This window comes from Antechinus flavipes, chromosome 4, assembly GCF_016432865.1.
Source record: "Antechinus flavipes isolate AdamAnt ecotype Samford, QLD, Australia chromosome 4, AdamAnt_v2, whole genome shotgun sequence".
NCBI classification, from domain to species: domain Eukaryota; kingdom Metazoa; phylum Chordata; class Mammalia; order Dasyuromorphia; family Dasyuridae; genus Antechinus; species Antechinus flavipes.
Window position 1 is genome coordinate 485121005 of NC_067401.1, and position 23366 is coordinate 485144370.

Here is a 23366-nt window from a genome sequence, read left to right on the forward strand (position 1 = left end):
ACATTCTGAACAAGGCTGGTCCTTAACTATGACACTCAGGAAACGGAGCCCCTCTGCTTGGGGGGGTTCATAATCCCTTTATGTTTTAATCTTCATTGTTCATGTCAACAGCTTAAAGACGAATTTTTGTTATATCTTCCTGTAGAGGAAGGGTTCTTAGCCTGAAACCCCTCAACAGATTTATACCTTTGTTTTTGCTCTAACTGTAGTATAGATTTCCTTCAATTATTAAACTACTGATAAGCATTATTAAGCACCTACTATGTGGCAGACACTGTGCTAAGCATCAGGGGTACAAAAAGAAGCAAAAGATAGATGGAGAAGAGGAGGGAATGTCCAGCAGGAGAAAATACGAGGAGCTAAGAGATGGAATGTCTTACTTGTCAAAAAGCCAGAAGGATTCTTTGATCCAGGGCACTGGATCAAAGGGTCCATGTTGGGGTATAAGGTGCAAGAAGACTGGGAAGGCCAGGAGCTAGGCAATGAACAGCTTTGGATGCCAAAACAGAGCACTTTGTATTTCATCCTGAAGGCAATAGGGTACCACTGAAGTCTACGGAGAATTGTTAAAGGCAACAAGGAAAGTGCATGTGGCCAAAATGAGGGAGTCATGTTTCACTGGAAATGCACCCAACTCTCTCCTGCCTTTGGCATGGGTGCCAGAATTTGTCAACTCCTGATGCTGATGAGTATCCAACTGTATGAAGCTGAAAACAGGACATCTGGGTTGTGGGTGGTGATTTGTCATTTTTACACTGAATTCCTGCTGTATTTTATTTTGAATTGCTTCTTTATTCTCCAAGTCCAGTGCAGAAACATTCAAGTTAATTGGGTTCCAGGAAATAGAGGTTTTACTGTATATGGAATTAATCATTATAACTAGCATCACACAGCTATTAAATGTCCACAGTGGGACCCGAACCCAAGATCTTCCAGGATCAGAACTCTATCCAAAATACCACACATTCTCTTGTTTAAACCTATAAAGACAGACCAAAATTCTTAAGCCCTGACTTATTCTGGAATGCATATTTATATCTAGATACCAACAGATAATATCTAAATAACGTTTAATTTAACCTGTATCTGGCTTGTTTGTACATAGTTATTTTGCATGTCGATGCTCTCATTAGATTATTAGTTCCTCTAGGTAAGGAATAATCTTTTGCCTTTCTTTGCATCCTCAGTGCCTGACATATAAACAGAAATTTAATAACTCAGTGATTGATTGAGCAAAGTATATCTTGAACATTTCTAAAATGAGATCTGGCAGCCTGAAAAGTAATCAACTATCTCATTTAGATTTTGTTTTTTCTCTTCTTTCTGGATGGAAGTTAACGATGTGCTTATTTTTCCTGGTTATTTCACTGATTCAAAAAGAGAATGGGAGAGTGGAAAAAGTCTTAGACTCAAGACTTAGAAGAACTGAGTTTGAATCCAGTTGGTACTCACAAGAGTGCAACCTATTTAAACTCTTTGAATTTCCATTTGCTATATGCCTGCTGGGCTAGCTTGGAGATGAAGTGAATAGAGTACCAGATCTGGAGTCAGGAAAATTTATCTTTGTGAGTTCAAATCCCACTTTAGACACTTACTAGAGTCCCTAATTGCCTCAGCTTCTTCACTGGGAGAAAGGCATGACAATCACTTCAGTATCTTTACTAAGAAAACACTAAATGGGGCCAAATGGGATCACCAAGAGCTGGACATGACTGAAATGACCCAACAATTTATATCTGCTATTTGCCATCATTTTATATATGTGTGTATAGATATGGACAGACACACACACATACACAAATGCATATGTGTATATATGAATGCTATCTTATTTATAAAATGACAAGAACATGTTTGTATTGTCTATCTCAGAGACTTTCAGAACTAAAGACTGCAATCTATAGAGCTGTGAATTTCTATTAATTCTATCGTAGATTTAACATTATGGCAGATTCATCTTATCATATACTTTGGCAATCAAAATATGCTATTTTACCATTCTTGGTCACTCTACTGGAGAAAAAAATATGAGGAAAAAGAATTCAGAGATATGGCAAACTTAGATTCAAGGAAATGTGGCTATGGGTCAGGTTAGAGGAAAATCAAAATGTTGGTTCATTCCCTTTCCTTTCCAGGCCATTGTATGTGACCATGTGTCCAACTTGGTCATGATATATGCTTCTGACCAAGTAAATCTGGCCTGGCCAGGAAATGAACCTTGATGGCCACCGAGGGAATCAACACTTGAGATAAGAGAATTTATGCAATGTAAGTTGTACATTTCCCCAGTGTACACTTTCCTATGTTGCGCATTTATGTCTTGTTGTCCTACGTATTCCCCCCCCCCCCACAAAAAAAAAATATCACTGTAAGGTCCTTTGAGGTTAGAAAAGTGATTTAATAATTTTCCATCTTTGTGATCTTAGGATCTTTGATCTCTAATGTTTTGAGTTTACAGTAAAGCTATTGGGGCTATTTTTAAGAAATCAAATCCTTCCTGCTGTCTCTCAGGAAAAGGAAGAACATGCTTAAGGGTGGTTTTCATATTCTGCTCTCACTTATTTAAAAAAAATACTAAGTATGTTTCACTTTGAAGAACTGTTAATTAGTAGGAACAATTGAGACTTTCTGAAAGAAATACAAGAAAAAAAAAGACCAGGTTACTTTTCTCTGAAAGGGTGAACTTCTTTTTAAGTAGATTATAAAACCTGTTGGACCATGTTTCGGTCCTATAAAGGATTTTCCAAGCATTTAACAAGTTGTGTAAAACTTAATTGGGCAAAATGAAAATGTCCAGCTTTCTATCTGGTGTAAAACAGCACAGAAAAGGATTGGAGTATTCGGCACGTCTCCCCACCTTCCTGCTCCTCCAGATCTTACTGGTCTTTTATTTTTATAGTACCGCATCACTTGTTTAAGTTCCTGGGGCTCTTCTCATGGTGGATACAGACTTCTGATCTACACTCATTCATCTTTGAAAGCTTCTCCCTCAGAGAAGAGCAGCTTCAATCTCCAAAGCATCTCCTCCCCAAGGATGCCTTCTTTTCCAGAAAGTGAGGTTAATGCTTTTTATGAAGGGCTCTACAGCTGACAAAGTATTTCTCCTAACAACTTTATGTGGTCATCAACGTATTATCATCATTATTTTGCTCAGGAACCCATTATTTCCTCTGTTCAGAGTATTCCCAGGGTAGAAATTCCTTCCTCTTGCACAGATACAGGTCAGCAGCTCCTGTTCAGTTTAAGGAAATTGTCTGAAGGGTTTAAGAGATTTCCATTCACCTCCTGTATTTCAGAGGCAGGACTGGATCCTGACCATCAAAACCAACCCTTTGCCTAATATCCCATGATGCTTCTTGGAAGTCCTGCTAGGTGTATTTTAGAGATGAGGAAATGATATCCAAGAGTAGATGGCTAGTAAATGATGGAGTTAGGATGTGAAAGAAATTAGGATTAGAAATGGCATTAGCATTCAAAATGGAATTAGAAAATTGAGTTAGAAAAAAAGAATTAAGATTAGAATTAAGACCAGTGTGATCCAAAAGAAGAATGAAGATAGAAATCTAGCTTTGAATATCGGCTCCAATTCTTGCTAGCTGTGTGACCACAGGAGAGCCTTTAGGACCCTTTAGGACTCATTTCTTCATATGTAAAACATAATATTTGTGCTATCTGTCCCACAAAGTTATCATAAGGAAATGTTTTGTGAACCTGAAAGCATTATCCAAGGGTAAAACAGAACACATCTGAATTTTCTCTGCTCAGACTTCAGTCTCTCTTCAAATTTCTACTTTCATCAAGTAGACTAGGTGTGAAGAGTTTACATCTCTATGGAGAGACATCTAAGGCAGAGTAATAATGTAATAATGTATTTCAAATTCTTTCTAATTCATCCTCTTGATGGACATCCCCTAGGAGGACTTGATCATGGTGAAAATTTGCTGTAAATATGCCCAAACTTTCTTCTATTATGATTATTGATATAATCCCCAGTACTCTTTGCAGGAAGGAGTGTTGCATTGGAAGGGAGATGAAGGGGGGAAAAATAGTATGAGAAAAAAAAATAAAGAGAGGGAAAATCCCATCCCAACCAGCAGTAGTCCTAAGGAACTACATTTATGAGGTGGCAAAATAATCTATTGTCCCTCAGAGAACCACAAAACATGGCAAGAGGCGGGAAAGAAAGCACCCTGCCCACAAATCCTCCTTTCACTAAAACGTGTTCCTTGCTCACTTCCTTTTCTCAGACTTACAGCCTCCCCCTTTCCAACATTCAGATACAACAGATGATGCTTAAGAAACCTATTATCAGACAGCTGTCCACATATTTTGCTGTTGACTTCCAAAAGCTACTGCAGGTGAATCTGCCATCGAAAGAACCCACACAGCAATATTAGATATACCCCAAAGAGAGAAAAGGGTAGAGGGAAAGGAATCAGATATACCTCTACATGCATACATAGACAGACAGAAGGGGGAGAAAGAGGAGGGAGGAAGAAAAGGAGAGACAGACAAAGACAAGAGAGAGAAAGAAAGAGAGAGGGGAGCACTTTTCAGATGGAGCAAAGAACTGGAAACAAAATGGATACCCATCAGCTGGACAATGGCTGAACAAATTGTGACAGGTGAGTTTAATGGGATATTACTGTGCCCTTAAAAAAAAGAACAAGAGAAATTTGGAAAGACTTGAGCAGAACTAGTAGAACAATTTAAATAGGCAAAAATTAAAGCTTAAAACTGCATTAAGAATTGGATTATTTTGTATAACAAAGCAATTCTGAAAGACCTCAGAATTCTGACCCTCACAGAGACCAAATCATGATTTTAGAAGTGGGCTGATGATGAAGTCAGCCATCTGTGCCTTCTTGATATGGGAGCAATGGAATAGAGGTGTAGAATAAGACAGATACACTGACATTTCCAGAAATGGGCAGTTTGTTGATTTGTTGCTTGAATATATATTTATATATTACAAGGGAGGGCTTCTACTAGGGAGTAGGTTAAGAGTGCAAAATGATAGAGTGCATAAAAATTATCAAAAAGAAATAAAGGAGCATTTATCACACTAAAATATGAAGAACACAATCACAGGATAGACAAATAGGGCAATTTTATTATGACTTTGTTAAATTTAAAATATACTTTAAAATGGGATGCAATCAATGTTTATTCTACAGTGCTCTTTCATGTTCTTTGTATATTGGAATATTTGCTGATTATGGTTAAGCTCAGGATAAAAAGGAAAAAAAAATAATGTATACCAGTATGATTTGGCTTTTATCAAGATTGCTTGCTCTCTTATCCAGCCACCTGTGAGGATGATGAGAATAACAACAATATCTATAATAATGAAGGCTGACATTTACTCAACCCATTAAGGTTTATAAAGGGCCCTGCCTGCAATATATCTCAGCCAGCCCTCAAAACAATCCTGATTGGTAGGTAAGTTCTACAGCTATGATTATCCCCACTTTGCTGCTGTTCAACAGGGGCAGAGAGCAAGGCTCAGTGAAATAAAATAAATGACTTGCCCACAGCGGTTCATGTTAGAGGCAAGCCTAGAAAATCCAAGTTTTTCTGAGATCCAAGGCTAGAGTTCTCTTTCCAGAGTCCAAGTTCAATGTTCTCTTCTGGAAGCCAAGTTCAGTGTTCTTTCTACCTTAATAAGCTGCCTCTTGGGAAGTAGCCTCAATGTTTTGATTTATGACTCACTCAGATTATTCAGCCTCCTTCACAAAATTAAAAAGCAGAAACACTCACCATACAGGCTCGGCTTCCTTCCCTCCACCAGACTACCCTGATTCCGGCACACTATCTATCTCTCAAGCGCTGACAGCAGGATGGATTACAGTCACTTCTCTGCAAGTCAGTTAACTCGGTTCTGTTCCGAGGTCACAGATCATAGTCCTAACCTCAGTAAACCATCTCATCTACATCGTGCTACCGGTCAAAAGGTAATCTGGATACCTTACCAAGGTGTTCAGGAGCAGGGTGACCCCTGCCTCAGGCAACAAAAACTTACCTACAACTTTATAGGATGGAAATCTGGAGCTGCATCCTGGATCTATTTTTTTTTTTTTAATCCAAAGAATATCAAAAGTGGTTTAATATGTCATGGAGCTCTCTTTGGGCAAACTGAAGACGTCTTTCCAGAATAATGTTTTTCAATGCATAAAATAAAATATGTAAGATTACAAAAGAAACCACTTATGTTGAAATGTAGTTATCAGTGTTTAAAAAAAAAAAACAAGATTACAGACCACAGTATAATAGCTAATCTAGCTCAACCCACTCCAGTTCATTTTATAGAAGAAGTAAAGGATGGGAGTCAGCAGGAGATTTAGCCAATGTTACACAGACAGTGAATAAAAGAATTAGATCTAGGACTTTCCTAAGATCAAATGAGATAATAAAATTGCTCAGAGCCTGATACATAATAGAATTAATAAATGCTTGTCCCTTTCTTATTCCCCTTTTTCCTTCTTCAGAGGTTTTTCATAGGGATACAAGAAGATATAGGTAGAAGAACATAGGAACAGATAGTATATATATATATATGTGTGTGTATGCATATATACACACATGTATATATGTGTATGTATGTAGAACATAAATATAAACATATATAAACAATCCTGCTTCCCCCCAACAGAATATGTTTGCTGAACATACTTATTTAAGTTGGTCTAGCAGATCCTAGCACAAGTGTAGACTCTTCATAAAAACTTGTAGTTGAATTGCTGTTCAGCTGTTTCAGCCATATCCAAATTGTGACCTATCTGAAGTATTTTGGGCAAAGATACAGTTTGCCATTTCCTTCTCCCACTCATTTTACAGATAAGGAAACTGAGGCAAAAAGAATGAAGTAATTTGTCCAAGAGTCACCCAACTAGGAAATATCTGAGGCCAGATTTTAACTCAGAAAGATGAGTCTCTAGATCTAGCTCTTTATCCATTATGGTTAAAAACATCAGTCCAAATTCATATCTACTATTATTAGAAAAAATATCTTGACACGTTAATGAAAATACAAATCAACAGGTCCTACACACTCTTCTATGACACTATGCTGTTAAAAAAAATTATTTCTAGAATATCTTACTTTATCTTTATAATAATTTATATGATGAAGTATTAAATATCATGATTTTCATTTTGCAGGAAAGGAGACTGAGACATAACAGTTCAAACACCTAGTCCAGGGTCAAGATCAATGAATGTGATCTTTGGACTAGAAGCTTAGCATCCTCTCTATGTACTGTTCTGTCTCTAAAGCCTTATTGATAGTGATTCAATAGCATTATGTGTGATGAGAAAAGAACAGATTTATAGTGTGGGGAGGAAGGAGATGGACAAAGGAAGAAAAAGATCACCCTCTTTTGGACTTAGGAACTCTGGAGGAACAATTCCAACAGGCCCTGTTCATTGGCCTGCCTGCGTAAGCACAACTCAAGATCTTAAACAACTGTACTTAAATTCCAATTCTGGACAAATTTTATATGACTTTGTGAAGGCCCTTCACTTTTCCAATTCTCTTTAATAAATAAGAAATCATGGCTCCCAGAGCTGAATTTGTGAGCTATCTGAAGAACCCCATGGCCAAATTCTAAGACTGATTTTTAAATGGATTTTGTGGGCTACCTAGAAAGGGAGATAGGAACCTCTATAAAGTTCACATGAGTTAGATGGGAAGTGTTCAAATGACCAACCCCTCCCTCCCCCCACAAAAAAAAATCCAAACCTAAAACACTATCCTTTTTGCAACAATGATTCAACAAATATTAATTAAGCACTTATTACTAGTAAGCTAGATTCTGGGGTCATCCCTGCCCTGGAGGTAATTACAACCAAGGAGAGAGTACAAAGCCTTTCAAAATTCTCCTCAGGTAAAAGTCACCTTACTCTCCTCTAATTCAACAGCTTTTAAGCACCAACTTAGTGCCAGGCCTTGGGGCTACATGAAAGACAAACATGAATCAGTCCTGGAGGAACCCACACTCCACTGGCTGCACTTAAGGTGGCTCTCCTTTGCTAGGAGGTTAAAATACAAACAAACAAAAAACCCTAGGATTTTAGAGTGCTCTCTTCTCCATGAAGTCCTCCCAGATCCTACAGTTCACAAGAAGCCTTCCTTCCCTCCATGGATCTGAGAAAATCTGTTCCCCTCTACATATCAGTGACATACAAAACAGCATACCACCCATCTGGAGCATCCTTCTACTAGAGTGTAGAGTATTCTCCACATGGTACACCGTATACAGAAAGGACTTGTGTGTTGGTTAAAGTTAAGTACTATTAAGTGACAGAATCTCACCCCTGACCCCCACAAAAAAAAAGTTGGCTTAGTTTGTACAATCACAAGTACAGTGTCCATACTTTTTGTTGTTCATTTTCAATAGTATCCAACTCTTTGTGACTCCACTTACAACTAATTTATCATTTTCTTCTTCAGCTCATTTTACCGATGAGGAAACTGAGATAACACCTACAAAGTGTCTCAGGCTAAATTTGAATTCAGGTCTTCTGGATTTCTGGTTTGCTACTTTATCTTGAATAATAATAAGGACCAAAATTTACATAGCTTTTAAAGTCTGAAAAATACTTTTCATAGAATATCTCATATGGACTTTTTGGGGTATTCCTCCTTAGATAAGAAGCTGATGTTCATGAAGGACAAAATGCATGCCCAGGGCCACAGAACTAAAAAATGAAACTACAAAGTGAGCTAGAAGACAGAACTAGAAAGTGAAAAAGGATAGGATTTGAACTAGGGTCTCATTCTTCCTACTACCCAAGGTAGTATACCCAAGTCTCTGGAGTGTGACTAGAACCAGATTAATATGTAGTTAGATTAATATGTAGTCTTTAGCAAAATACAGAAGACAATAAAATCTAGACACTATTAATATGTGGTTGTCTAAGTCAATCTGCAGCTCATAAGGATCTTTGTCTATTTTGTCCCCATTCTGTCTGGTTTGAGACCACAGCAATATGCCATGTGACCTGTCTTGTCCATTCTGGGCACCCCTTTTTCCAAAGGAAAATTAAAGAGCTAGAAACAGAGGAGAATGGCAGCCATAAACAGGGATTTGAAATTCTGTCATGAAGAGCAAGTGGAGAGAAAGACTGTGGCTAGTCCCGAGAAGGGAAGACTTGAGGGGGATGGGAACAGTGCCTTCAACCACTTAAAAGGTTTTCAGAGAGAAAATGGATTGAATTTATTCTGCCTGTTCCTGAAAGTGAGTACCAATTAGGACAAGGAAGGTGATGAACAATAGGCAAAAAGCACAAGAAGACAGATTTTAGCTCCAGCTAGGAAGGAACTTCTATATGATTACAGAATCAGAGATTCTGAGAGTTGGGAGAGACTTCCATGACCCTCAAACCCAGCCCAGACATAACTTTTTAACAAGTGACCAAGCCTGTAAGCTGTAATCTTCACTTCATCTCTCAGGACAGCCACTTTGTACTTTTAAACAACTTGTTAAAATTCCCCTCCACCCTCCTTTAAATCTGCTTTTTTGAAACTTCCACTCCTGGCTCTGGATTTTGCCCTCAGGGACCAAACAATAAATCTGATCTTGATGACTACCTAACAGTGATGAGAATACTTGAATGGGTAGCTAAGTCGTGCAGTAGATAGAACAGCAGGCCTGAAATCCAGAAAGGCCTGAGTTCAAAATTGGTCCCAGACACTAACGAGAGAAATTAATATTTCTCTTTCATATTAATAAGCAATTATTGATTTGGAACCAAAGTTTTATCCCTTTCTATTTATTTCCTCCTTCAGAAATCAGTCCCTTATAGGTTATATACAGCCAGCATCTGAAGGACACTACCTATAATGAGATTAGTGAGATTGGATTGACTTTCTCATCAATCTTTTTCAGACTTCACTCAAGAGGAATGGAGCATCCATTGTGTGAATCAGGTTTGGTGAGAGGTACACCCTATGTCTAAGATTTCCTCCTTCTCCTCCCAGTAAAAGTCACATAATCGGTCAAGTCCTCCCCTTATCCAGCTCCTTATTAGGATAGGCTCACTTTTCATTATAATATTCATTAGCTTGCTAATTGTTAACCAATTAGAGTTGATTTCTCCCCTCAGGAACATTCATTCTTCCCAGACAGATAAACACTGAGTAGGTTCCATGAGGGGTCTTCTTTTTTATTAATTATTTGGTGGCCATAATTAACAAAATGATTGATTATCCAGAAATGATGTCACTCAAATTTTGTATATATCACACTAGCTGTGTAACCCTAAAGCAAATCACTTAATCTTGTTTGCCTCATTTTATTCATCTGTTTAAAAAAATGAGCACGGGGCAGCTAGATGGTGCAGTTTGTAGAGCTCCAGTCCTGAAGTCAGGAGGACCTGAGTTCAAATTTGACCTCAGACACTTAATCTAGCTGTGTGACCCTGGGCAAGTTACTTAACCCCAATTGCCTCAGGAAAAAAAAAAAAAAGCAAGAAAAGAAAATGGCAAATCATTCCAGAATCTCTGCCAAGCAAACTTCAAATGATGTCACAAAGAGCCCAACATAATTGAATAACCACCACAAAATGTTAAGATGAGATTTCAACATCCATCCAACAGGGAAATTGTGTTTGTGAAATATTCAATCATTCTGTTGTAGGGACCCGTGTTCACAACAATACAACAAGAAGACATTCTAATATTTCAGTACCATAATTCCAATGCATAATTAAGTCAAAAGTATACTGTATACCGCACGAGTAGTAAGATTTTCTTAAAGAATGAATGCTTATACTCTGGAGGAAAAAGATCGGTGGAGAAGTGGGAAATAAAATAAATTTGGCAAGACCCAACTTGAACATTAATTGTCTTCAATTGTCAATCTCTATTAAAGAATAATCTTCATTATTCGCTTATTCACTTACCAGTATTTCTCCCACATATCTCAAAGTTGCAAAAACCCTAAGAAGTCATCATATGTCCCGCCCATGCTAGACAAGGGATTGGAGCGCTCGGGCAACACACCGGACTAGGGTAGCAGCCCATGCTAGACAAAGGGGGCAGCTGGTCACTGCCTGGACTCATCCATAAAGACTCTTGCTTTGGAACAGCAGTAATTATTGTGAGGTTTTCCCTTACAAAAGCCTAAATTTCCAGCTTAATTCTGCCTCAGGGCCCCCAAGAAGAGGCTCAATCAATCCTCTGTGACAAGATAACCTCTCAAAGCCATTTAAATGCCCCCTCTGAATACAGCTAAAGCAGGCCCTGTCTCTTCTCCAGGCCAAACATTCTCCGTTGCTTCAACAGATCCTGGCACAGACCGGAAACCTCTTCAACATTCAGAATTTGGACTGCCCACTTGTAGCTTCTCAATTGCCTTCCTGATCCAAGAATTAGGGCAATCATCGCTTCTAAATCAGGGAGTCTATAAACATTTATTAGCCACCAACTGATCGAGATACTGACACTGATGCGAGGAGTGATTGGAATAATTAGGATAGGAACTGGCGCACTGATTTTACTCACTACAGGAGAGGTCTAGATAAAGAAACTCCCTTGATATAAATAGAAGGGCACCTTCTCCGAGACTTACAATTTTGGAGAGCCTTCCAGGAAAATGAAAAGTCAAAATGTCATCCCCAGGTCACCCAGACAGTATGTGTCTGAGGCGGGCCTAGAACCCAAGTTTCTACCACAAAGCCCTCTGGGGTTTATTCCTGCCTTCTTATGCCAGTTGGTAACACGGTACCAACTGTATCAATAGGAGGTGGTGAAAGTTTTTTAAAAAACCAAAACCCGTAGGGAAATATTCTGGAAAAGAAAACTATAACAGATACAGTGACTAAGAATTACTAAATGTCAGAGGACCTCCGATGTCCCTATTACAGAGACTCAATATGGGCACAAGAACTTATCCAAAGTCAAGATTCTGCCTGGACTGGCTCTCCCCCCGCCCCTCAGATGCCAGATCTGTTCTGGCTGAGTTGGCAGCTGAGCTCGCTCTTCTTGGCAGGGGGAGCTAGGGTCCTCAGAACACTGAGCTGAAACTTGGGAGGCAGAGTGATGTGGAGAGGGGGTCCGGGTGGCTGTGGGCAGACCTGGCAATGCTAGGGCAGGAGTCACTGAGTCAGGCTCACCTGAGTGACGTCAAAGTCAGCGAACAGACGCATTCTCCATCATCCCCTCACAACCTCCAACCAAATAAATAAGTTATTATTGTGGGTGCACAACAGTAACGTAAAGCGCTGAATTTGGAGTCAGAGGACTTGAGTTTGAATTCTGATTGCTCTTTCTCACGTAGGGCAAATCCCCCAATCTGAGCCTCCATTTCCTCATCTGCTCAATAAGGGGCTTTCTAAGGTCGCTTCCAGCTCCGAAAGGATAATGCCACAAAAGGTGGCACTGCCCTCTTGGGGGAAGCCCAACTGCCTCTGGCACCCCATGGTTTTTTATTGTTCCAAAATATTAAAATGTGCCAACCGTACCGTTCAGGATAGGAAAGCCTTAATCCCAGAACATGATTTAAGGTCAAGTGAAAAGACTGGCGTGAACGTGCCTCCAGGCGTTGGCAAGGCTAGCACATACTATGCTGATGAAACCAGGATAAATCTGGTCCTGGAGGGGAAGCAGGAATAAAAGGTATCACAGTCAGGGAAGTATTAAATTCTAACAAGACAAAGCCTGGTCTGTGGCAAATCCTCACATGGGACAGGACAGAGTGCTGTTCCTGGAGTTAGGAAGGCCAGGCTTAAGAGCCCAGGTCCTCCCCAGCTGTGTGAACCTGGCTGAGTCATTTAATCTCAATTTCCCTCAATCCCTCCCTCTCCGTCTCTGTCCCTCTCCTTTCCCCCTTCTCCTTTCTCTCTCTTACTCTCAGTCTGTCTATTCCCTCCCTCCTTTTCCTCTCCCCTCTCTCTCTCAGTCCTCCTTCTCCCCTTCTCTCTCTTCTCTTTCCTCTTTCCCCTTCCATTCTTTTCTCTCTCCTTTTCCTTCCCATCTTCCTTTGTCTATGTCTCCCCCCTCCCCGTTTCTCTCCGCTCTCTCCCTCTCTCTTCCCCTTTCTTATTGTCTCCCTTGTTCTCCTCCTCTGTCTTCCCTCTCATTTCTCTTTCTCTCTCTCTCTCTTCTTTCCCCCTCCCCCTTTACCTGTCTCCTTTCCTTCCCCCTTCTTCTTTCTCTCTCTTACTCTCAGTCTCTCTATTTCCTTCCCCCTCCTCATTTCTCCCTCTCCCCTTCTCTCTTCTCTTTCCTTTTTCCCCTTCCATTCTCTTTCTCTCCCCATTTCCCTTCGCATCTCCCTTTGTCTGTCTCCCCCTTTGTCTGTCTCTCTCTTCACTCTCTTCTTCTCCCTTTCCCTTTTTTATTCTGTATCTCTATTCCCTCCCTCTTTATCTGTCTCCTTCCTTTTCTTCTCCCCTCTCATTCCTCCCTTTCCTCTTCTCTCTCTCTTCTCTTTCCCCCTCCCTCTTTATCTGTCTCCTCCCTCTTTTCCTTTCCATTCCTCTTCTCTTCCCATTTCCTTTTTCCCTTTCCCCCTCTACCTTTTCCTATGTCTCCCCCCTTCTCTCTGTCTCCACTCTCTCCCTCTCCCTTTCCTCCTTCCCCTTTCACTATTTCCCTCTTCCTCTTTTCTCATCGCTTCCTTCCTCCCCCTTTGTCTGTCTCTTGGTCTCCTCTTCTCTCCTTTTCTCTCTCTTTTCTCTCTCCCCCTCTCTCCCTTTCTCTGTCCCAGCTTGTTTCTTCATCTGAAAAATGGGAGATAATAACGCCTCTAGTATTTATCTCACAGAACTATGGAGGACAATGGAGATCATGAAAGTAAAGCACTTTGCAAGCTTCTGTGCGCTTTATGACTGTCAGCTAATTATTATTGTTGTTATTATTCATTCAGAACCATGATTTCATCTGGGTGGAAACTCCCTCTCCAGATAACAGATCTTCAACTAACTCCCCTTAACTTGGTCAGGAGTTTAGATCGACTTATAGAAGTGTCTACACACCCAGTTGTCAGGAACCCCGAGAGATGGAAGAATTTGCTCCAAGTAATTTAACAAATATGTATTAGCAGTTAGATTTGAATCCAGGTCCTCCAGACTCCTGGGCTGGCCCTCTGCCCCCTACATCCTCCTGCCACTCTTTAATGCTATCGTTATAATTATTGGGAAAAGTGGAATCTGGCCCAGCCAACCCAGCAACACCTAATTCGGAGTAATTCTAGAGCTCAGTTGCCATTTGTTAATTCGGCCTCTTATTGAGCGGCTTAAGACATTCTGAAATGATGCTCGGGATGTCCCCTGGGTCACAAGTTAGTCATTTGGGAGGAATCGCTCGGGTGACGCACAAAAGTGAGACAACCATTTTCCACCTTCCACCTGGGATACCAAGGAAGCGATGGGCAGACTGAAGGTTCGATCCTAAAACAAAATGACTGAAAAACATTAGTGGATACCAGGCTAAGGTTACATCTTCCAGGCTTTGTCTACCCTTCTCATACCAGGGCAACTTTTTTGAAGAATCACAAACCCTGACATCTCCATTAAATTCCTTCCTAAAAAAAAAATAAAATAAAAAAATAAGGGGTGGCCACCTGGTTCTGCAAAATCCTTTCTTTCCTCTGGCTGCTGGAGGACACTATAAGTCGGTATAAACTCTTGACAACGGAAAGCCTCGACTTATTTTACTTCCTCTATTTCTTCTAAAGTAGAAGCATGAAATTAATTTTTTTACTCTTTAAGGTGCATTTGGATATATGTTACTGAAACCAAAGTGATGAATTTGGAGTCAAGAATATGGGTTCAAATCATGCCTTCACCTTGTATTTTCTTGTGAGTTTTGGGGTCTTTCGGGTCTCAGTCTCTTCTTCATCTATAAAATGAAAGAGTTAGAACTAAATGACCTAAAAAGTATCTCTCTCTTATAAACCTAGGATTCTATGATCTATTTATTATTATTTTAATCCTAAAATAGCTGTAGAGTAGAAGGCTGAGGTTTGAGATCCAAACGGACACAAATAAAGAAGAAGATTTTTATGACTAACATGGCAATATGGTAGCTTAAATAGACAGCCAGCTTCAAATACAGGTAGGAAGATCTGGGTTCAACTCTCTTCTATGACACTTACTGAGTGAGTGACTCTGAGCAACTCACTTAACCTTGTGGGGCTTTGGACAACTAAGATTGTGAATCGTAGAAAGGGTGGGAAACTGAACCAGTAGAGAGAGAATTTTCTCATCTGGGAGTTCCCTAAACCTATAAAATCATAGACTGGGTCCCCATCCTTGTTCAATAGAGGAAAAAGGACGGTAGGATCAAAGGCAGGTTGGTGTAGTGGGAAAGGTGACACCTTTGGATTCTGAAATCTACCTTTGCCATTATGACCTATGCGATCTTGGACACCCTCTTAAAATGAAAAGGGTGGATTATGTGGTTCCTTTCTAGTCCTAAGCCTATCTTGAGACCTGAAAAAGACTTTAGAAACTCATTTTACAGGTGAGGAAATGGAAGTCCAAGGGAAGCTTCATTAATTACCCAAAGTCACATACAAAGAAGCTGTCAGAGGTGGTATTTGGACCCAGGTCCAGCCATCTCTCCAGCTGACCATGTGTTCTCTTTGCCACCATCCATCACTCATTCTTCCAGGGAATCAAAATGAAATCGCAATTAATCTTTCATCACCTATGGTGTTCCTGGCAGCAATCCATATCATGCTCTTAAAAATCACAACTAACGCTGGCGCCGGGCGAACCCTGATTGCCCAATACGGGGAAAGATGGTGCATGTCGGAACAGAATTCTGTCCTTTCTTGCAAGAGCCATAAGAAGACAACCACTCTTCCCCAGCCCTCCTACAATGATGCCGAATGGGAGGGAATAGTCCTGCGGGCAAATTATTTCTTCCATCACTACTATGTACGGAAATTAGTTTCTAAAAATGCATCAAGTTTTTTTTTTGTTTTTTTGCATCAATTATTAATATAACTCAACTTATAGTCCAAAATAACTTCATATCAAACTGGTTTTCCTCATCCCCATTGCTCTGCCATTGGTTTGCTTCAAGCAGGATGGTGCATCTGTGGGGAAATGCCCTCTCTTTCTATCCCCCACACTTATCAGTCTGCCTGGCACCCAGTAGGCCCTTGGTACTTGCTGACTGAATAACAAAGTGCTCTGAGAATCTTAAAATGCCCAATAAATGTCAGCTGCCAGCACTGAGTGACAGGACGGCCGGGATTTGGCTGGTGAAAAAGTTCAACTGATTTAGGGATTTGAGGGAGAAGAGAAGAGCCAGGAGGGTGGCTGGAGAGCAGAGTCAGACAAAAGCTACTTTTCTCTGAGCCCGGGGACATCTTTGCTAGGATGGAAGAAGGTACCATGAGGTACCACTAAGCTGGCCGGAGCCAAGAAAAGCTGGGATCGATGGTAACTGGGCAATGAGCAACATTTAACAAACTGAAGATGTCTGGCTTCCACTTTAAAAAGTAGCTTGTGTCTAGGCAAAGGAAGCCTGACCAAGAAACCAGACAGAATTAACAGCCCAGACAGCAGACTAAATAACTCCCTCCCAGCTCTGCCATGCCATGCGTCTGTGCCCCTCTCTTTCTCTGCCTGAGGTCCCCTGCGCAGCTCCCTTGCATCTCATGGCCGGGGTCTGTGCCACAGAAAGGAAGGAGCCCAGCACCCCTCACTCTCTGGACTGAAGAAGGGGCATTTCAGGAGCTCGGGCATTTCCTTCAGAGGGAAAGGAAGAGAGCAAGACCCTTCCTCCTGCCCTCACACCCCTTCACCTCCAAGCCCTGCTTTCTCTCCCCAGCACCTCCTCTCAACCAAAATCAAACCCCGGTTTCAGCAGCTTCCCGGCACAATCCAGAAAATCACCCTTAAGAATTGTCCTGTGCCAGGAACAAAGAGCTGCCAGAACAGCAGTGGCAGCATACGGGAGGAGGCCGGCAGAGGCAGCATCGGCGGCACAGGCGGCACGAGGAGCCGGCCGCCAGGAGCAGGCAGGGGCTGCCCACCGCGCGATGGGCACTCGCCCCTCTCCCACCCCGGCCGGGCAGGGCTGAGCATCTTCTCACAGAGCGGCGGCGGGGGCGGCAGAGGGGGGGGGGGGGGGAGAAGTCTCGGAAGAGCGGGGAGCCGGATCCAGTGATACGGTGGAAGGGGCAAGGAGGCACATCTGAGAGAAGGGGGCAGCCGTCAGTGCCAGCCCGCGAGGCGGCGGGCCGCTGCTCGTCCCTCGGCATCCCACCCGGGCCCCCTCTTACCTGGATCAGGCGGCTACCCTGCTTGCCTCAGGGTGCTCTCTGTAAACTGCGGCGGGCTGCGGAGCGGAGGATCCGGCGCGGGCAGCTGGGAGACCTCACTCCTTCATTCTGGGACCCGGCGGCACGTTACAGACAAGCGTGCACTTCCTGTTTGAAAACACAAGGGAGAGAAAGAGAGAAATCGAATGTTGGCAGAGTAGAGGGAGGGACGGAGCCCTGGGGAGGGAGGGAGGGAGAGGGGGCTCCGGGGTTGCATAATTGCCCGCTTCCCCATTGTCAGCCCCGGGCAGGCTGGAGCAGCCCTAGCCTCCCCAGGAGCGCCTCTGCTCCCCGCTCCCCCCAGACACCAACCAGGAGCCGGCATGGCCTCCTGCCTCCATCCCCACGCTCTTCCCCCTGCTGGCAGGCAGGCTACAAGACGCGCTCGGAGCCCTCGGCTTCCGATCCGAGCTGGGTGTCCTCCGCTCTCCCCAAACACAAACACACACACAGACAACACGAGGTTGCTCCCTCCCGGCATCCCCACGCCCTGCCCCCCTCCGCCGCCCTCCTAAGACAATAAGATGAAAAGCCCAAACTGGTAGGGGCTGGGGGGGGGGGGGGAGAAACGCTCCCCTCCCCACAACTTAAGCCACACCAGTTTTTCAAGTTAACTGCCACTACCCTTGAATCCCTCACAACAAAGATAAAAAAACAAAAAAATAAATGAAAAGAAGAGGTATGGGGACGCCGTTGTTTACATCTTTTACACTTAAGGGAAAACAGCTGAATGCAGATGGCAGGAAAACGACAACAACGTAAAGTCTGGCCCCACCTAATTCATCCAGATGTGTGCTTAAGAGATGCTAGATCCACATCAGACACATGATCAAAACCGAAATCGCTTCAGGGTTTCTATGTGCGAACCCCCCCCAGCCCCGGGTCCTACCCCTTCTCATTCAAAAGTTTTAGCATTGCCTTCATTTCCTTGGTTTATGTTCTCTTTATCTAGGTAATCTGTGGGTCGTGCTGTCGCTATTGTTAACAATAATGATCACGGTAATTCCACAGCAGAGGACTGGAGCTGGAAAATATGGAGTTATTAATTGCCTGGTGAGTCCTCATTTGTATTCACTGCTCCATCGATCCCCACCTCTCCCATCCAGCTCCATCAGACCCCTGTCTGCCCGGGGTCCTGAACCAGCATGTGAAAGCACGCTGGATTTTACAAGGTCACCCAGAGGCAGCCAAAGACAAAACAACTTCTTAGACGGCCGAAAGCCTGGGGCAGAGGTCCATGTCTTTTAGACGGACCCACAGAGCCCCAAGAGTGATCGTCCCTTCAAGTACAGAGTCGAGCTCCAGCAGAACAAAGAGACGGCTTGTTCTCTGGGGAAAAGCGAGCCTGGTGAGGATCAGAGGTCAGGAGGGTCATCTCTGGGGGTCCTGCAAGCTGACCCGTATCATCATTGGGCTCGCTCACCTACAACTGAATACTCCATGTCTCGATTACCAGACAACAGCGGGCTATTTTCCATCATCAACAACCTGTCGGTCGGCCTCCGGCATCACACCTCCCTGAAATGACTAGGTGGCAAAAGTTCACAAAGTCCCAGGACAGTCATTTATACTTCAAGGTACAAAGTTCCGGCCCATCCAATGAACGTCAGCTCACTCTCCCGGTCACTTGGGCTGTGGATCAGAAGCCAATGCTCTCCCTCTCTATCTGATGATAAATGCTGTTTTGAAAGCTTCTTCGCTACAGTTTCTTAGCTCCCCCTCACCTGCCAGGGCCCACAAAAAGGCAGCACCCTTATTAAAGGTTGGCTGAGAAGAATCTTGGCACTGGAAGAGCCTCCTGGGACAGGGCCCAGCAAGGACTCGGCGCCCACCTGCAGCTGGACTTTGTCCCCAATCCTGGCCAATCCAAAGCCTGCCTAGCACCGAGGTGCTGCAACAAGGCCTCTCTTTATCTTCCTGCCCTTCCTGAAACTTCTCCCTATCACCATTTGAGGATCCAGCCCTCTCCCCATCCTCTTCCTATGACACGGCACCTTCTCACTTATCCCGGCTCTGCCAAACCTTCGTCCTCAGCACAAACTCAATTCCTCCTCTGACAGCTACTTCCTCTGGGAAGATAACTTCCCTGGGAGGGCAGCTTCAAGGACTTCGAGCCCATTTTCAATCCCTGGAAATACCTTTCTCCTTCATTTTCCACACTTCTCTCACAAGTAACAATACCAATTTACTTTATAATAAATGCCGTGCTGGCCCATAATTAGATGTAATTTATACCTGCATTTTTCAGAGTTCTGCATATTTAAAATGTGCACAGAAATGCTGCATTTGTCAACAAAACATACGGTGTTTACATGGCAGCTGCTTTTTCAAAAGTACTGCATTTGCTATAACCAAGGAGCCTACAGAAAGAGATCATCTTTAAGGAAAAGTGAGAACTCCTTAAGTACTAGGGAAAAATATTCCAGAAAACCTAAATTTGCTACATATCACATTATGGGCTGCATACGATAAGTGTAGAAATAGGTTTAGAACAATTGCCATGTTTAATGAATATTGGATTACTTGCCATCTAGGGGAAGGAGTGGAGGGAAGGGAGAAAAATATGGAACACAAGGTTTTGCAAGGAATGTTGAAAAGTATCTTTGCATATTTTGAAAATAAAGCTATTATTAAAAAACAAAACAAAACAAACAACAATAATAACAAAAGAATACGGGCTGGAAACCTGAATGGATTGAGAAACACCACTAGCTAAAGGTAGCATTCAGGTTTTAACTCGGTTCAACTCAAGGGAAAGCATGGCTCATATTCAGGCAAATGTTGTATTTTTCTATGCTGAAAGCATATGATACACATAAGAACACCTTGTGGGATCCTAAGTAGCCAGGTGGTACAGCGGACAGAGTGCTAGGCCTGGAGTCAGAAAGCCCTGAATTTAAATCCAGCCTCAGACACTTCCCAGATGTGTGATCCTGGCCAAGTGACTTCACCCAGTTTGCCTCAGTTTCCTCATCTGTGAAATGAGCTAAAGAAGGAAATAGCCAAACACTCCAATATTTTTGCCAAGAAAACTCCAAATGAGACCACAAAAAGCTGGACGCGATTGAAAAACAAAAATGGGGTCCTAAGGAGTATAAATACAAATGTTTGTCTACACACATATGAACCTCAATATCCCCATGCTATGTAAGCTCAATAGCATATACCTTAATGATATCACTTTAAGCTAAAAGAAAACTTACTTGCAACCTTTTGTCCAACTCTCTCATTTTGCAGAAGAAGAAAATGAAATTCAAGTCTTTTTTGGCCCAAGGTCACACTGCCACCCGGCCGAGATTAGAACCCACGGCTTGTAACTTCCAAGAAAAGTCCTTCCTTCCATTGCATCACCCAGTCTCGCTTCATCCACCTGTTACTCAACTTCTCCACCACCGTTTCTATAAACACTGGAGCCCCAGCTTTGAACACTTTGACTGATTTTTCTGTTGACCCCACGAGGACATCTCTGTTCCCAAAATGTTTCCTCCGTCACCAGGCCAGAGGAGCAGGGGACACGCTCCCTTGACACAGGCGGGCCTCTCCTTCTACTGGGAGAGTTTCACACACCCCGGTTGCTTTCTTGCCACTGTATGCACTCACCAGATGAACAAAACAAAAATTGAAACCGTGACCTCTGAGACAGGAAAAGCAAATATGTGCCCCAGCATGCACAAATGAGCCGGCTTTGAAGGCTAAAAATCGATTTTCAAAGCTTTGGGGTTTTGTTGTTGTTTGTTTTGCTTATAAAGTCTTTCTTCCTTCTTAAATACCTCTGCCTGGACCAGGAAGGCAGCAACACTGAGAATGCCATTTTCTATCCTGGAAATTATGTTATGAGAGATGGCTCTTCTGAGGCAGGAGTGGGAGTCGGGGGGAGATAACAGAAAGGAGTCCAAAGTGGCCCCATTTGCCTTCCTTTGATTTTAAAGGGAGAGAGAGTCCATTACAAAAAGTTTCTTTAGAAAAAAGGAATGTTGAATCAAGCGTTTCTAAACCTCTACCTGAGGGAGGACATCTACACGTGAGTTAGCACGATCTTTTCCGTGTGGACTTTCAATTATGTCCATGGTTTCAGCAAGCAGAAAAAACAAAAATGACCTAGCTCTTGGTTACCTAAGAGACACACACTCCCTCTCCCTCCCTTCTCTCTCTCTTCCTTTCTTTCTCCCTCCCTCTCTCTCTCTCTCTCAATCCCCTCCCTCCCTCCTCTCTTTTTTTCTTCCCTTCTATCCTTTTTCTCTCTCTCCCTTCCTGTCTCTCTTTCCCTCTCTTTTTTTCTCCTTCCTTTTTCTGACTCTCTCTTTCCTTTCTTCTCTCTCCTTCCCTCCCCCATCTTCTTTTCTGCCTCTCTTTCTCCCTTCCTTCCTCCTTCTGTCTGTGTGTCGGTCTCTTTCCCTCTCTTCTTCCCTTGTTCTCCTTCCTTCCTCTTCTCTCTTCCTCTTTCTCCCCTCTTTTTCTTTCCTCCTTTTTGCTCTCCCTTCTTCTCTCTCTTTCCCTCCCTTTTTTCTTTTTTCTCCTCTTCCCTTCCTCCATCTTTCTTTTTCTCTCTCCCTCTCCCACCCCCACTCCCCTCTGTTAATGGGTCCCTAAAGCAACTCCCTCCCTAACCAATCAGGGTCTCACCTTCAATTCCAGGGCACCAGAAACAGAACATGTTTTGTTAAAGAAATCTTCGTCATCGAGCATCCCCTTTTGGTCTCCAGCTGAGGTGGGGGGGCAATTCACCTGTGTAAATGCCACTGTCCACAGTGGCCTGGGCCACCAGCCATGGTTGCCAAGCCCCTACTGTCAGTAAATGTGAAGGAGGTGGGGCTGGGGAGCTTATAGAAACACATGTGTATCTTATCTCACAGCAAGTTTTCACATGAAGTCCATTCCCCGGAGTGAGCTTCTTCCTGACTTTGTCTGTGCAAGCTGGGATGGAAAGCACTATTGACATGACACAGCAGCATGACTAAGCGAGCAGAGCAACAGGACTGGGAGCTCGGGGACTAAGAATATAATGGGGCTTTGCAAGTCATTTCCTTCCATCTTCCAGAAGGCACTGCAACCCTACCTAGCTTCTGCAGGGTGCTACTGATTATAAACACGTCCTTTTGCAAAGGACTTTAAATATTAAAAATGTTTGGTACAAATTGAGGTCAATGTGCTTTGGAACACCAGATATCTACCTTCTGAAAATGTTTTGATTAAGTTCTTATCTTTAGGACCTCAAAATCAACACATACAAATTTTACAACCACTCAGACTTCTGTCTTCTTACATAAGATGAATCCATAAGAGCTTATGAATTCATCTGGATCCCAGATGTTCTCCTTGCCAGTTGTTACATATACATGAATATTATACATTATACTTTCTATAACATGACATTATCATATATAGTGCATGTATACAAATACGTACTTATGTCTATTATACTATACATGTATACATACATAAATAGACACCCATAAATGTGTGTATAAGTTTACACACACACACACACAACACACACACACACACACACACACACACAACGAGTCAGGTTACCAAAGTACTGTAGTATGAATGAAGGCAGAGAGATTGGAGAACTTACAGAAACCTATGTGTATCTTATCTAAATACAAGTAATAGAGACAGGTGTGCATGTGTACATATATATGTATATGACTATAGACACACATATACATAGAAATATATGCCTCACATATTTCTTTATATATATAGACATTTCTCTGTATGTATGTGTATCTGATTACATATCCACACATATATAGAGAAATTGTTGTTCAGTTCTGTCCAGCTCTGCGATCACATTTGAGGTTTTCTTGGCAAAGATATTGGAGGGGTTTGCCATTTCCTTCTCTATCTCATTTTATAGATGAGGAAACTGCGATAAACTAGATGAAGAGACTTGCTTATGATTATACAACTAGTGTTTTGAACTCAGGAAGATGAACTTCTTGACTTCAGGCCCTGCATTCTATCTCCTGTAAATATATGTGGAGGTGTATATTACATATATGTATATATGTATGTGTATATATCTATCTCACTTAAATCCAATCCACATACAAATCAAAGGTCTCTTTAAAAATAAAG

At 42.4% G+C, this 23366-nt stretch overlaps 1 protein-coding gene across 4 annotated transcripts in view; it reads right to left on the reverse strand.

The window, feature by feature from the left end:
- The window catches only part of LRRC8D (leucine rich repeat containing 8 VRAC subunit D), a 142162-nt gene that overhangs the window by 86023 nt on the left and 32773 nt on the right, over window positions 1-23366 (reverse strand). For 2 of the 4 annotated variants that reach the window (XM_052000025.1, XM_052000027.1), the window contains exon 2: window positions 17244-17390. The gene's annotated coding sequence lies outside the window, so the exon portion shown is untranslated. Of the gene's footprint in view, window positions 1-17243; window positions 17391-17594; window positions 17774-21905; window positions 22594-23366 lie in introns of those variants that run through there. The other 2 variants (XM_052000026.1, XM_052000028.1) reach the window with 2 other exon arrangements.